Here is a 16,817-nt window from a genome sequence, read left to right as displayed (position 1 = left end):
CGAGTGCGATTCCTATCACTGGTGGAGGGTGTTCACGTGTCCCGGGGATAAGAAGGTTATGAGAATGAAGGAGGAATAATGGACACTTGAGAAATCTGAAGGACTTTGATATTTGTAACAAAGCTGATGCTTTTGGTTACACTGTTCAGGATTTTATTTGTTTTTGTCAGTGTTTCATTTTTATGTAACATTGTTTTTTCCACTGTTACTGTACAGTATTCTGATACAAGTAAGCGAGTGCTGCATTAAGTGGTGTATGATACACACACACACACACACACACACACACACACACACACACAAACACAACTAAAATGAGTTAAAGTGATACTAAACACACGCCATTTAATTTACATTGTCTCTTCTAATTCTGTATATGGATGATGGTACTTTAATTTTTTTTTTTTTATTAAAACACCATCCAAGTAGCTTTTTCCTTATTGATATACAGCCGTCACATGTCCCAGCTCTCTCCCAGCCTGTCTGCAGGGAAACATAAGCAGGAAGGTTGCTGGTTACATCATGTTAAAAAAAAACTAAAAAAAAAAAACCCACCTTTGGGATACAGAGTAAAAATACATAATGAATATTAAAATTAACTGTTTTAAAATTGTCATACAAATATATAGCTCTCTCATATATATATATATATATATATATATATATATATATATATATATTTTATCTTTATTATTTTGTGGGAATAAGTAACATGGCGTGGGTGGATTTCTGACAGTCACAGGCTATGTCACGCCCTTCCAGCCTGTGTCTTAGAATAACAGGGAGGTGATTTTGTGTTCAGCTAGTTAGTGGGCATTAAGGAGGAGGGAGAGAGTGGGCTGTCATTTACCCCTGTGTATATGTCCACACGTGTGACTATATAGTCACATGGGCTGCTCAGATGTTATCGGGAAGAAATGCTCAGCATAGAAACACACTGAAAACTGAGCATGTGCAGAGCTCTCAACATGGTTCTGCAAAAATACCTAGCCAAATTGGGGACATGAACAGAATGTGGAAAGCAGGATTAATCAGATTTTTTTTCCGTAATACAGAAAACGAATCTCATACCATGACTAAGTATGAACAGCATGTAATACACCATTTATTTATAGTTTTTTTTTTATGATCTGGGTTTAAAAACACTGTTTAGCTTCTTTCCTTCAACCAGATTGCTGAACAAAAAAAATAAAAAATTTCTCCATCCACACAAACCATGGCGGATAGAACTTTCCCCTCGCTAAGACACTGTATTCTGATAGTGGCACCCACTGCTCTCAAAATACACTGATCAAGTGTCTGCAACCGATTGGCTGCTGGTACTGATCGATGGAAAATTTCCCAACATGCCCCTTTGATAGAAAATAATTAAACGGTCAACTTCTGTGGAGTGAGGGAGCTCACACATTGGTCAAAATTCAGCCAGTCCCGGCTGCACCTTGGCTACATCAAGGAAATATTTAAATATAAGCATGTATGAGGAGATGATCCTCATAAAAAAAAAAAAATAATCTCATTTATCCACGAAGGCAAGTCAGGAGCATAGATATGAAAGGTCTGGAAAGTCTCCGGTTATCTAACTTTGCTTACAAATTTTTTGGGAGACTCTTATTTGGTGGACCTAGGTCAAATGCCTTCATTTTACACCTTTAAACTGCTTCAGTACCGGAAGATTTTACCCCCTTCCTGACCAGAGCACTTTTTACAATTTGGCTCTGCGTTGCTTTAACTGACAATTGCGCGGTCATTCGACGCTGTACCCAAACAAAATTTGCGTCCCTTTTTCCCACAAATAGAGCTTTCTTTTGGTGGTATTTGATCACTTCTGCTGTTTTAATTTTTTGCGCTATAAACAAAAAGTGAGCGTAAATTTTGAAAAAAAATATATACATTTTTTTTTACTTTTTGCTATAATAAATATCCCCAATTTAAAAAAAAAAAATGTCTTCATCAGTTTAGGCCAATATATATTCTTCTACATATTTCTGGTTAAAAAAACAAAACAAACAAACAAAAACAAAAACAACAAGTGCATATTAATTGGTTTGCGCAAAAGTTAACATGCCTGCAAACTATGGGAAAGGATTTATGGCATTATTATTATTATTATTATTATTTTACTAGTAATGACAGTGATCTGTGCTTTTTAGCGGTACTGCGACATTGCAGACAGATCGGAGACTTTTGACACTTTTTTGGGACCATTGGCATTTATGCAGAGATCAGTGCTATAAAAATGCACTGATTACTGTGTAAAAGTCACTGTCAGGGAAGGGGTTAATACTAGGGGGCGATCAAGGGGTTAACTGTGTGTTCCCTCAGGGTGTTCCAACTGTGTGGGGATAGGATTGACTAGGAGAGGAGACGTATCATTTTTCCTACTTAGTAGGAACAAATGATATGCCTCCTCTCCTCTGACAGCACAGGGATTTGTATGTTTACACCACAAATCCCAGTGCTGTCGCTCGTGACCGCCGTGCAGCGGCACGTACCCTCTGCTGGTCAAAAAAGGGTAGGACGTACCCGTACGGGATTTCATCCAGGAGAGCCATTGTGTTGCAGTATATCTGCATGACATGGACGGGAACCGGTTAAATTGGACATACCTAAACACATAAAAGATGGCATTGATTTCCTGACAATGCTCTCATTGCCATTGTAAGCGTTTATATGAGTACTGCTTCAAAAATGGACAGAGGCATGAAGCTTCCCGTGGGCGATGACAGCTACACTTTAACACCATGCAAGCGGCTCATCATTTCCACTTTTTATATATAGCATTGTGATGTTTTGTACACTGCAGTAACACATGCAAATACCACTGGGATTAGTCCTCCACACATTCGACTCGATGCAATCACACATTTCCTTCCAGATCTGCAAAACTGAAAGTTTTAATCCATTTTACTGCAGAAACTGGTTTCTAGTGAGGTTTTCTAATAGTGGAAATAATTAAAATGTTCTAAAATCTGGACTGTTTCTGCAGCTGAAAAGACATGCATGTAACCCCTAATGATAAACATCTATGTTTTGCTCTCTTTTGGTCTGTTAAATACACTGTTGGAAGCATTTGCTATCTGTATTAAGCTAGCTGTCCTGCGTCCTCTGCACACTCCCTGCATCCTCTGCACACTCCCTGCATCCTCTGCACACTCCCTGCATCCTCTGCACACTCCCTGCGTCAGCCATTCTCAGCCATGCATGATTGATCTCCCAATGATGGTGCCTGCATAGTTCCAGGGTCAACACCACTTGGCAGAGCCCTCAGCATTATATCAATGATTTTTTAGCTCTCTTTCATTTAAAGTGGAACTTTAGCCATAACAACTGGATAAAAAATAATTTTCTTTAACAAGAAATACACATTCCACATTATTAATTGTGCTGCCAAAATTAGTGTGTGCTTTAACTTTGCTCCAGCATTGTTCTGGTTTCTTTTTTGCTGGAGGCTGCCATTTCGCTGAAGCCCAGAGCCCCTGAGCTGCAGTAAATCTTTAGGCCGTCAGTAGATCGGCCTCTACATTTTCGGCACAGTGACTAAAAATAGAGAGCAACTGAGCATGTTCAGAGCAGGGTGAGACAGTGTATTACTGGATTGTAAACGGTATAGGCACTTATTTTTAATTTTTTACATAGTTATACCTGCAAAAAGAGCCAGCCTGAAGTGATCTAACCGGACTTCATTTCCTGACCAACACTGTAAAGAGGGCATTCATCCTAAAAGCCCCCAAAGAGGCATTTTCCCCCATGAACCACCAATGAATTGGTTTTACCAGGGTTTCTCCAAGACCTGAAATTTATTCCAAGGGTTCCTCTACGGCAGGGATATGCAATTAGTGGACCTCCAGGTGTTGCAGAACTACAAGTCCCATGAGGCATAGCAAGACATAGAAGACAGCCACAAGCATGACACCTAGAGGAAGAGGCATGATGGGACTTGTAGTTTTACAACAGCTGGAGGTCCACTAATTGCATATCCCTGCTCTAGGGGGGGGAAGTATGGTTGGTACTGTATAGACTGTTATGTGTTATTTCAAAAAGGCTATTTAGAACCCCAAGTTTTTATCATAGGCTACAGAATGATTAACTTTTATGCTGTATAGATATGAGAGTAGGTGTGGTTGAGTCGTTTAGCAGAAGGCGCTGGGAAAGGCTGACACCACTGAATCCACAATATAACTGGGTGTCGTCTACCCACATAAAAGGCTAAAGAACTGAGAGCATTCCTGGAAGAGCGACAGATATTTTTCTATACTTGCAGAGTCTTTAAAAAAAAAAAAAAAAAAAAAAAAAAAAGAAGGAGTAAAATATGGGGAAATGTGCATGTATTGTATATACAGCGTTCTGCATTTTCTTTTATTTTGCCTTGACATACACCAACGCTGGAACAGCTGAACATCAAAGGTGCAAAACGGAATGCGAGACAGATAGACATCTGAAACCAACAATTACACAGTTCTTCTCTGCTGTACAGTTTAGGGCAGGGGTCTCCAACTGGCGGCTCTCCAGCTGTTTCAGAACTACAATTCCCATGAGGCATTGCAAGGCTGACCGTTACAAGCATGACTCCCACAGGCAGAGGCATGATGGGACTTGTAGTTTTACAACAGCTGAAAGGCCAGTTTGAGACCCCTGGTTTAGGGTTCATTCTGTATATGCTGAACAGTTAAAAGTAAATACTAGAAGGTCTGAAAAGATCTATAGAAATGACAAAGGAAATTTAATTAAACTCAAATGGCAAAGGGAAGAAGTGAGTTTGTCTGGCACTAAATATAATGTATACACAAAAGATACTTTTCCCTGATCAGAACAAGTAGGGAAGAGTATTCCAGAAAGTCAGGGCTTCATAACAGACGCATTCGACACCAAAAAAGTTCAAAACGGCCAATGCGATGGGACAGCATCTTTGTACCTTCTCCTTTAATGAGAAAGGATTAAGCTGCCAAGGATACATGAAATAACTGTAGCCTAAAATGATAACGCTATTCTTGAAATCAAAGTGTTTCTGAAGGTAAGATGTCCAAAAAATAAAAAAGTTAAAACTTAGCCGCTCCATGTAATGGTTTTCCACACCCCTGAGCCTCTTCTATTGGGTCCCCCACTGGTGGTCCTGGCTCCTCCCCCCTGCCAAGTGCCCCCAATAGCAAGCCTCTTGCAATGGGGACACTCGAGCAGGCTGTGCTGCTGTGAATAGACATTGTCCAATCACACAGAGAGTTTGGCTCGGCCTCTTCTCTCCTCATTGGCTCACTGGCAGCGATTGACAGCAGCAGGAGGCAATGGCTCCCGCCGCCATGTGAAAAAACGAGAAGAGAGACCCAGGAGAGCTGCTTTAATGCACATCGCTGGATAGAGATGGGGCTCAGGTAAGTATAAGGCTGGGGGGAGCTGCACCAAGAAGTTGTTTTACGTTAATGCATAAAAAGGTAAAAAAGATCCTAGAGCAGTGATGGCGAACCTTGGCACCCCAGATGTTTTGGAACTACATTACCCATGATGCTCATGCACTCTGAAGTGTATTTGAGCATCATGGGAAATGTAGTTCCAAAACATCTGGGGTGCCAAGGTTCGCCATCACTGTCCTAGAGCGTTCAGAACCACGATAAGGATGTTTGGAGAATGCCTAACCCACAATATTATGGTGGACAATGCAGATTCCAAGGCCCTCCCATGAAAATCTCAACTCTTCCAAAGGGACATTATTAACAATTTAAAGATGAATTCCAAAAAAAAAAAATAAATAAAAAAAAAAAAAAAAAAACACACACCAGTAGAGCTGCATGATTCTGGTTAAAATGAGAATCACAATGTTTTTGCTTAGAATAAAGATCGCGATTCTGACAGTGTAACATCTTCTTTCACATTATACAAAAAATAATAATTGGGCTAACTTTACTGTTTAGTTTTTTTTTTAAATGTATTAAAGTGCATATTTTTTTAAATTGCGTTTTAAAAACCGCTGTGAAATACGTTGTGGCATAAAGTATTGCAACCACCATTTTATTCTCTAGGGCAGTGATGGTGAACCTTGGCACCCCAGATGTTTTAGAACTACATTTCCCATGATGCTCATGCACTCTGCAGTGTAGCTGAGCATCATGGGAAATGTAGTTCCAAAACATCTAGGGTGCCAAGGTTCGCCATCACTGCTCTAGGGTCTCTACAAAAAAAAAAATGATTCTCATGTTTGGGCGTTCCAAGTAATTTTCTGGCAGAAAATAATGATTTTTACTTGTAAGCAATAAATGTCAGAAAAGGTTTGGTCTTTAAATGGTTAAATTTCCTTAAATTTACACACCAGAGTTCTTTCCTTTGAATAAGTAGAAACAAAGTATCTTTTTGTTCTTTTATCAGTTTGTTGTGATTAAACTTGGCAGGCTGTCTGGATTTTTTTATTTTTCTTCCCCCCAGCTGTGAGAACTCTCTGCACTTGTTAAAAAGAATCATGAAATGCTGTTTTGAAGATCGGGAAGCGAAAAAGATTGCGATTATGATTCTTAACGTTTAATCGTGCAGCTCTACAAAATAGGTAGGCTGTGTCACCTGCACCTCCACGATTTAGGAGATATTCACACTTCATGCGGCCGGAGATGTCACCAGCGCATGTGCTCTGAAGGTACTGTATACCCGCGCCGCCTCTACAGAGCTCTGTGCCGCGGTCTGTGACACACGTGCCCATGTGCGGGAGTGACATCATTGTGGAGTGGCCGATCAGGAAGGAAGACCGGGTGAAAAAAAGGAATCGTATTTCAGAGCTCACAGTGCAGTGCTGCCTTCTACGGTAAGTATTTCATAGTGTGCTAGTATGCGATGTATACTAGCACATTATGTCTTTACCTTGCAGGGGTTTTTAAAAAAAGAAAAAATTTGTTTTAATTCCGCTTTAAGGCTGTAATGGGACTTTAATGCGACACTGCATATTCTGTGGGGCCAAGTCACACTGTAAATTGCACCAAAGTAGTACAGAAACCTTTTCCAAAGTCGCATTATTCTGAGTCCCATTGATTAGAATGTAATTTCCCTCGTCATGCGATTCTGTGCAACTCAAGTCACACTATTGTGAACTGGGGCTTACAACTGAAGGCTAAAGAGAACAAAGAAATAAAGTAACCCGTGGCAGTGAACATCATTGCTGCAATCTCAAGCCTCGCAAATCATAACGTTCAGTACAGTAACACATGGCTAATTAATATACATTTTCTGTTTAACAAGTTAAAGCCAAACTCTAACCAAAACTTTTTATAGAATTATATTGCTTGCTGTCCCTGTCATCTGAAGAAAAGCAAAACAAAAAAAAAAAAAAAACGAAGCTCTCTTCTTCAGAAGAGAAAACCACAATGAAAACACTCTATTCACACTAAGAGAAGGGTTACCACCTCTGTGGTGTTTTTATTGCCACCTAGGTATATTTATCAATGTTTTCAACCAAGATTGTCAGCTTTAAAGCCCCATACACACTATTAGATTTTCATCTTTAGATTTACCAAAACCATATAATATGAGGGCAAACCTTTAAAGTTTCAATGTGTATGCAATCAGGCAGGCCCTTACACTACATGGTTTTGGTAAATCTGCAGAACATCTAATAGTGTGTATGGGGGTCTAACGAGCAGGGCCCTCTGATTCCTCCTGTATTGAATTGTATTGTAATAGTAACATCTGTCCTCGTGTTGTAAAACGCTGTGCAAACTGATGGCACTATATAAATCATGTATGTTAATAATAAAAAGATTCACACAATTTTCACCTGAGATTCACCTTCTTTTACAAATGTTATATGAAAATGAGTGAATCTTGGGTGAATATCACATGATAAAATTAACCCAGTTCCTGCTTCACTTAAACAGATCTCTACATCCAGGGGCCGGACAGACTTTCCAATTACTGTGACTATTGTGTTTGGTTGTTGCAGGGGTCACATGACTAAGCCCATTCTGCCAGCTCCGAATGACAAGAGAGTAATGCCCCATACACACGGTTGGAAATTCAGACGGAAAAAGTCTGATCGGATTATGTTGTCGGAAAATCCAATCGTGTTTGGGCTCGATCGGACTTTTTCTGTCGGAATTTCCGATGGAAAAAGTTTGAGAGCTGGATCTAAAATTTTCTAACAAAATCCAATCTGACTTTTTCTGAATCGTGTATAGAGAATTACGACATAAAAGTGTCATGCATGCTCAGAAATTTTTTTTGGAGACGAAAGCTATTGGCTACTGCTCCTCCACATAGTCCCGTAGTACGTTTTGTATGTCACCTCGTTCCAAATGATCGGATTTTCAGACAACTTTGTGCGACCGTGTGTATGCAATACAAGTTTCGGCCAAAATCAGTCGGGAAAAATCAGACGGATTTTGTGGTCAGAATGTCCTACCGTGTGTATGGGGCATAAGAGCTGTCTATGACAGCTCAGTCACTGTGCTAGGAGCGCGCTTTCAGCACAGAAACCTCAGCCGTACATTTGCAGCATGTAAGCACCCAATTACTTGGGTGGCAAGAGGTTAATAATACATACATATATATATTTTTAGTAAACACCCTAGAGAATAAAATGGTGGTTGTTGCAATATTTTATGTCACACTGTATTTGCACAGCGGTCTTTCAAATGCATTTTTTTTTTTAATTACTTTAATGAATTAAGAAAAAAAAACAAAAAAAAACTAACCTGTAAAGTTAGCCCGTTTTTTTTGTATAATGTGAAAGATTTTACACCGCGAGAATCGTGATCTTTTTATTCTAAGCAATAAAATCGTGATTCTCATTTTGGCCAGAACCGTGCAGCTCTAATAAATGGTTTTCAATTTTTTTATTTTATTTACAAATAAATATTTAAAAAGTGTGGCGGGCATTTGTATTCAGCCCCCTTTACTCCGATACCCCTAACTAAAATCTAGAGGAACCAATTGCCTTCAGAAGTCAACTAAGTAGCAAATGGAGTCCACCTGTGTGTGATTTAATCTCAGTATAAATACAGCTGTTCTGGGAAAGCCCTCTGAGGTTTGTTAGAGAACCTTAGCGAACAAACAGCATCATGAAGGCCAAGGAACACACCAGACAGGTCAGGGATAAAGTCTAAAGCAGGGTTAGGTTATAAACAATATCCCAATATACACATAGAGCTCGATTACACCTAGGATGCTCTGTAAAGTGGTGGATGGCATCTCACACAGTGGTGCAGGCATGGCTGGCAGACATTCAGGAGGCAATACTGCTGTCTCCTGAACGACTTATTTTTGGCAACCACACGGGATGTTATTAAATGGTAATAGTGCCCCACAACAGTGAGCCTAGTGTTCGGCTTGTGATTGCGGTGTTGTCCCATCCCCTTGAAGATGATGCATTCGGTGGCAGTATTGGCCTCTTAATATGACAGAGGAAACATTTGTTGATACAAAGCATCATGTCCATGATGTGTTCACCCTCATACGGTTGCCTTTGCAGCTTAAAGAGGGGGGGGCGCAGTGGAAGGCAATGTACTAAACCTGGTGCGCACATAATCTAGGGAGCTGTGCATAACCAATCCGCTTCCAGGTTTTATTGGCAAAGCTTATCTGAACAAGCCAAAGTTAGAAGCTGATTGGTTACTATGCACAGCTGCACTGGATTTACTAATCTCCCCACTGTATACAATAGCTGGCAGGGCAGAACCCATTCATGCAGTTTAGTGTGAATTGATGGATAGAAAGTAAGCCATGTATGGCTGTAGCTTTAGCTGCACTCTACACAAAGATCTAACGGACGCTTCGTTTCCACCACTATACCCATGTACAGGGCGAAGATTCTCATGTCTCTTTACATGCATTTGCAGCAATTTTTTTTTGTCGCATTTGTGGTATATTTTTAGGCATTACATTTTTTTATTTGTTTTTACCAAGTTGAAGTTATATACATTTACAACCATTCATGTGCTGCAAAAAACATGCAGAATACGGTACTTTTTAAAAATCTCCCACGAAAGTGAAGCTAGGATGCAAGGCCAGGGCACGGGGTGGGCAGGAGAGGCACTGTGATATCATGTGAGGGGGGGCAGAAGGGGCTAAGACTTGTTCTAGGAAGGCAAATGTGAAGAGGTGATAGGAAAGTGGTGATGGATTTGTGTTAGGGGGGGTAGAATGGGGAATTTGGAGTGGGGGAGGGGAATTAGTTCTGGAAGGGGAATTTTGAGGGGGGTGGAGGATTTGTGCTAGGCGGGGAGTTTTTGGACTGGAAGGGGGAATTATTTGTAGATAGAGGATTTGTGTTTGAAGGGGAAATTTGAGGCATAGATGATTTGTGTTAGGAGGGGGATTTTTGTTTTTGGGAGGGGGGGGTTGTGCCAGGTGCATGTGGGGAGAGCAAATATCTGTGCTTGGAGAGTTTTTTTTTTTTAGCAGGGGGTGGATGCTTAGGGGACAACTGGGCAGATTAGTGCTTGATTTGTTTTGGAGAGGGGATTTGTGCTAGGGCATATGGGGATAGAGAAGATTTGAGCTGGGAGGGGAGATTTCAGCAGGGATGGATTTTTACTGGGTGGAGGGGCAATTTATGCTTAGATCCCAAGCATGCAGGTTAGTTTGGGGGGGGGGGGGTGAGTTGCCATGTCTGTCCTGGGTCCAGATGCCTTTGCCCTGGCACTGCTAGGCTGTAGCCTACACTCACTGAAATACATTCATTTGTCCAGCAGATGTTTGCACTGTGTTTAAAGCCACATATTACCCCCAAATCCCCAGACTGTGCCCCCCCCCCCAAATAATGACTAATGTAGCACTGTCAGGAAGATCCCAGCCCTCCATGAAGGAAAGTCTGCAGACAAAGACATGGAAGAAGTAGTACATGTCAGGACATACACACAGTCCTGTGGGCTGCTAGGACCACACAAGTGCTGCTAAAGTCCCTGCAGCTGTCTAAACAAATGGGACAGTATCGGAGGGAGGGGGGGTTACAGCACTACAGGACACCTCCACCATGATCCTCATCATGCAGCCCATGGTGTGCACACACACAGATCCATCCCAGCCAGTGATCGGGGTGATGACTCCCATCCATCCATCCATCCCGGGGATGTGATGACAGGTCACCTCCCTATCACTGAGGATGAGGAGGACACAGCAAGGTGATGAAGGGGACAGAGAACATTGCCTACCTGGCAGGCTGAGCGCTGAGCCGGATGATCCCAGAGAAGGAGAAGAGACGAGGGTGGAGAGGAGTGCAGAGGGAGGGAGAGGAGGGAGGAGACACACAAATGAATGAGTGAAAGTGCAGGGGAGGAAGAGGAGGAGACACATAATGAGGGGCACACACTGGATATAATATGGGGGGGGGGCACACACTGGACATAATGGGGGGCAGTGCCCGATGCCCATCCTCCCCCTGCCCTGAGTTTCTCCTCTCTAACATTTCCCTGAGAGACGAGGGGCTGCTTAGCAACAGTTGCTATGTAAACGTCACTTAGTCTGGTCACGTTCTCCAGGTGGGAGAACAAAAAAAAAAAGGAGCTGCTCCGCCGCCATGTTGGTTTCTGGCAGAGGTTAGGCCACCCAGGTGAGTGTGAAAGAAGGGCGAGCTCGGTGTGCTATGTATGGAAGGTGTGCGCACACTGTGTGGGGGTGAGGGAAGTGATGGGGAGTTCAGAAAGCCCCATTCACATGTTATTCCAATGACAACGCTTGCCTAGTACACATCCGTTCATTTTAGTCACACCTGATGACATTAGTATGGGGCTCGCAGGAAGTAGTATGTCCAGCTGGGGTTCTGGGAAGGTGTGCAGAAATGTGCAATACTCTGCGTGTTCCTGGACATGCATGAAAAACACACATTGCACATGTGTTTTCCTATGGTACACGTTCACCTCCATGCGTTTTTCAGCCGGTGTGTTTTTGGAAAGGGTCAGGGACTTCCCCCCCCCCGCAATTTGCAGGTAATAGACTTCAATGGAACTGCACCAGAAACGCAAGTGTTGTGTTCGTGATGCAATTTTTGATGCGTTTTGCGCTTTTTATTTTAATGTATGTAGCTGGTTGCAAAGCAGGGGGCCAAGAAGCTGGCCGCCGCATCCTTAACCACATGCCGCCTGCCATATAGCAGAATGACGGCGGCAAAGTGGCTGTGATATCCTGACCAGACGTCATATGACGTGCCTAGGATTGCACAGCTGGTGCGTGCCCGCGCAGTCTGACAATGACGTCACCCGGAGAGCCAGACGTGATGTCACAAGGTGTGGGCTCTCCGGGTGCCGTCATTGGAGGGCCACGCCTCATGCCTATATAAGAGGTGCCGGACAGCGGGGACATCACAACGGAAAAAGACAGCTCCAGGACAAGACCGGATTTTTTTTTAGCGGGTGATCGGTGGCGAGGAAGAAAACAGCTCCGCGGGAGAAGACGGCACAAGAAGAAAACGACACTGGGAGAAGATGGCTCTGGGCTTCTTATTTAATAAAGGACTCTTGTATTTTGTCATTGTTTTCTGGTGAATGGGTAGGGGTATGATATACCTGATACCCATTCATATAGGGGGGAGGGCGGGATCTGGGGGCCCCCTTGTTAATTGGGGCTTCCAGATTCAGATAAGCCCCCCAGCCGCAGACCCCAATAGCCACCAGCCAGGGTTGTTGGTTAGAGGCCCTTGTCCTCATCAACATGGGGGCAAGGTGCTTTGGGGCGCAGAGGCCCCCCTTGCCTCAAAGTACCCCCCCATGATGAGGTCATGCGGTCTGGTATGGTTTGGGGGGGAGGCACTCTCGTCCCCTCGCTTTCCTGACCTAGTGGGCAGCATGTTCGGATAAAGGCCTGGTATGGACCTGGGGGGGGGACCCCACATCCTATTTTTCCGCAACTTGAGAACTGCATGCAAAAAGCACTGCAAAACGTGCCTTAAAAACACATTAAGTGCAGCCGCATAGATGTAAACCTAGACTTAATGCGTTTTTCTGGGGCATTTTGTGTTCTTAAACCCACGTTTTTGCATGCAGTTTTGCATTTTGCTTTTTTTTCCTGTTTAACACACTGTGCATAGCTGGTTGTTAACCACTTAAGGACCAGCCTCGTTTTGAGATTTTGGTGTTTACATGTTTAAAACATTTTTTTTTTGCTAGAAAATTACTTAGAACCCCCAAACATTATATATTGTTTTTTTTCCCTAACACCCTAGAGAATAAAATGGCGGTCATTGCAATACTTTTTTTCATACCATATTTGCGTAGCGGTCTTACAAGCGCACTTTTTTGGGAAAAATTCACTTTTTTGAACAAAAAAATAAGACAGATAAAAAAAATAAGATTTCTATATTGTGAAAGATAATGTTACGCCGAGTAAATTGATACCCAACATGTCATGCTTCAAAATTGTGCCCGTTTGTGGAATGGCGACAAATGTTTACCCTTAAAAATCTCCCTAGGCGATATTTAAAAAATTCTACAGATTGCATGTTTTGTGTTACAGAGGAGGTCTAGGGCTAGAATTATCGCTCTCGCTCTAACGATCGTGGCGATACATCACATGTGTGGTTTGACCACCGTTTTCATATGCGGCTGCTACTCACGTATGTATTCGCTTCTGCGCGCAAGCTGGGCGGGACAGGTCGCGTTAAAAAAAAAAAAAAAATGTTATAATTATTTATTTGACCTTTTTTATTTTTACACTGTTTACTAAAAAAAAATTCACTTGTATTCCTATAAATATCCCTTGTAATAGAAAAAAACATGGCAGGTCCTCTTAAATATAAGATCTGAGGTCAAAAAGTCCTCAGGTCTCATATTTACACCCCTTTCACACCGAGGGCATTTTGCAGGCGCTATAGCGTTAGAAATAGCGCCTGCAATCCGCCCTAAAGAAGCTGCACCATTGTCTGTAGTGTGAAAGCCCCGAGGGCTTTCACACTACAGCGGTGCGCTGGCAGGACGTCAGGGAAAAGTCCTGCCAGCAGCTTCTTTGGAGCGGTGTGTTTACCGCTCCTCCACCGCTGCTCCCCATTGAAATCAATGGGGCAGCGCTGTAATACCGCCGGCAAAACGCCACTGTTGCGGCATATTGCCGGCCGTTTTAACCCTTTCTCGGCCGCTAGCGGGGGCAAAAGCGCCCCGCGAGCGGCTGAAATGCGCAGCAAATCCGACAGTAAAACAACGCTAAAAATAGCGGCGTTTTACCGCGGACGCTATGGGCGGCGTGGTGTGAAAGGGGTCTTAGACTAAAATGCAATAAAAAAAAATTGTAATTTAAAAAAATCATTAAAAAAAAAATAAAAATATGGCCCTTTTAAGAGCTATCGGTGGAAGTGACGTTTTCACGTCCCTTCTGCCCAGCAATTGTATGGAGATGGGTGGGGGCCATCTTCCCTTCACTCGTCTCCATACTGAGCCATCAACAGGACGCGATCGCCCCTGCTGCTGCCGATAGCTCAGGTAAGCGGCGGAAGGCACCAGATCGCGGCGGGGGGCCCTCTTCCGCCACCGATAAAAGTGATCTCGCGGCGAATCCGCTGCAGGGACCACTTTTATCTTGTAGTGGACCGCCCGCTGAAGAAGGGGATACCGGGGTTATGGCAGCTAGCTGATGAAGTAGAAACTTTCTCAAAAATTGCCTGACAAGCTAACATGGAGGAGACCATGGACCTAATCTATTGATACACATATCATTTTGTGTGTGAATTACGGACTTATACCTACTTTTTATAAGAATCCATGCCTTCACGTTTTGCCTTCACGTTTTGCGCTATTGGGTACCTCTTGGCCTTGTCAAGTAAAGGGTGTTGTTTGCTTGTTATTACATGTTTTTTAATATTTGTAATAAAGATATACTTTTTTATAATTTACTGCCTCATATTATGGCCACAAAATCTGCAATTTTTGAGAAAGTTTCTACTTTTTTTTTCAACTCTTTTAGATTATTAGGTGCAAAATAGTGCATTTTGGAACCCTGGGCTTCAATAGGAGTGCATGAAAATGCAGACACACACATGTGAACCTAGCCTACCTATAAAATCCTCCCTTGAGTAGACATCCAAATGCTCTGAGACTGCTGCTGGGGGCACCGCTTGCTATGGGGACACTCATGTAGGGTAGCTCCTGGCCCAGCTCTGTGTGCCCCTATTACCTCCTCACTGGCTGTGATTGAAAGCAAGTGGAGTCAATGGCTCCTGCTGCTGTCTCTAAGCCAACGAGGAGGGAGAGAGCGGAGAGAACCTCTGCTCTCGTTGTCATTGCTGGATCGAAATCGGGTGGGTTGGGGGGGTTCTGCATACTGAGGGTTTGTTTACCTTAATGCAGAGAATTTTATTTTAGGTCTATTTGTGTCACCCAAGGCAGTTTTTATTTCAGAGTAGAATAGAAACTGGTGTGGGTTATGCGGCTAATTAACATTAAACATTAGAGTGGTTGTAAAGGCTTGATGTTTTTTTACCTTCATGCATTCTAAGCATGAATATGAAAAGCCTTTTGTGGGCAGCAGCCCCCCCTAATGCTTACCTGAGCCCCATCTCAATCCAGCGATGTGCACAAGAGCAGCAGGTCTCTCCATCCTCATTGTCTGAGACAATCACAGCCAGTGAGCCAATGAGGAGAGTGGGAGAAGGGCCAAGCCACACTCCATGTGTGAATATACACACAGGGCAGTGGCTCGGGAGCAAACCTGCTCAGGTGCCCCATAGCAAGCTGCTTGCTATGGAAGCACTTGGCAGAAGGGAAGGGCCAGGAGCACTATTGGGGGACCCGAGAAAAGGATAGGGATTGGAGCTGCTCTGTGCAAAACCATTGCACAGAGCAGGTAAATATGACATGTTTGTTTTATTCTGATTTTAATATCCTTTTCAGTTGAGGAATGCGTCAATTTTTAGTATAGAAAACTGCTGCAGATCAGGGTTTGATCATGGTCAGGGTCAAAGTCAGGGGCAGTAGAGAGAGTCAGATCAGATATCAGGGCTGAAAGGTCAAGGGCATTGTGTCTGTTTGAATAGGATTAAAGGAAACTTCAGTTAGTGACAGTGTGCTTAGGAGGGACAAAAAGTGCACTAAGTATCTAGAATGCATTAAAATTGCACATGCAGAAATGCATCCGGAACGGATCTGGAGTGCGTTTTTGTGGTGTGAACAAGCTCTTGTATGATATCACTACAAAGGTCAGGAGTAGTAGAATTTTGTTGTTTTTTTTGGGGGGGGGGGGGGGGGGGGGTTTGCCATTGGTCATGGAATTAAAGAAATATGCAGCTAACATTTAGGCTGGGTTCACACTACAGCGATGCGGGAGCGCCACGGATCCGCGGCGGGTTCCCGCATCGCATGCCTCCCGGCGGCAGTTCACACTGCCCTATGCGAACTGCTGGGAGTGTCAGTGAAATGTTAATGACACCCCCAGATCAGTTCGCATATCGCAGTGTGATCTGCAAACTCGGACAGGAATCGGATCGCATGGTGTGAACACCCATGCGATCCGATTCTGCTGCGGACCAAAAAAAGGGTCCTGTGCGAGTTTGGGGCGGGTGCGATGCGAATTCAGCCATACTATCTGTATGGCTGAACTCGCATCGCACAGAGATCAGATGTGATTTGCACTGCAGTGCGGTGCGAATCACATCCGGATCTCCTAGCCGCAACAGTGTGAACCCAGCCTTAAAAAATATATCTTTTTTGAGCCCGTTTTCTTTTCATAATAAGAAAAAAAAAATCAGGAGATGTCTATTACCATTTAACACCAAATAATGCCCCAATTTATCCTGGAAAACAAGGTATAATTCACCCTGGTACACTAAGTAGTAGTGATGGCATGGACAGTTTTAGTAACACATGCCAATCTTACAGAACTGCTTACTGCTTTCAGGCATTAAGATTTATTTTACCTTCAAGCATTAA

The 16,817-nt window shown here is 43.1% G+C and overlaps 1 protein-coding gene across 1 annotated transcript in view; it reads right to left on the bottom strand.

The window, feature by feature from the left end:
• Nucleotides 1-11,363, bottom strand: part of PXYLP1 (2-phosphoxylose phosphatase 1) — a 158,234-nt gene extending 146,871 nt beyond the window's left edge. Inside the window, exon 1 of the mRNA XM_077488282.1 lies at nt 11,121-11,363. The gene's annotated coding sequence lies outside the window, so the exon portion shown is untranslated. The remainder of the gene's footprint in view (nt 1-11,120) is intronic.
• Between the last annotated feature and the right edge of the window lie 5,454 nt (nt 11,364-16,817).

Source organism: Lithobates pipiens, unplaced genomic scaffold, assembly GCF_037356315.1.
Source record: "Lithobates pipiens isolate NorthernLeopardFrog02 unplaced genomic scaffold, aLitPip1_a1.2 Scaffold_18, whole genome shotgun sequence".
In the NCBI taxonomy this organism is placed as follows: Eukaryota; Metazoa; Chordata; class Amphibia; order Anura; family Ranidae; genus Lithobates; species Lithobates pipiens.
The sequence above is the reverse complement of the archived record's forward strand: the minus strand, read 5'-3'. Positions and strand labels throughout refer to the sequence as shown.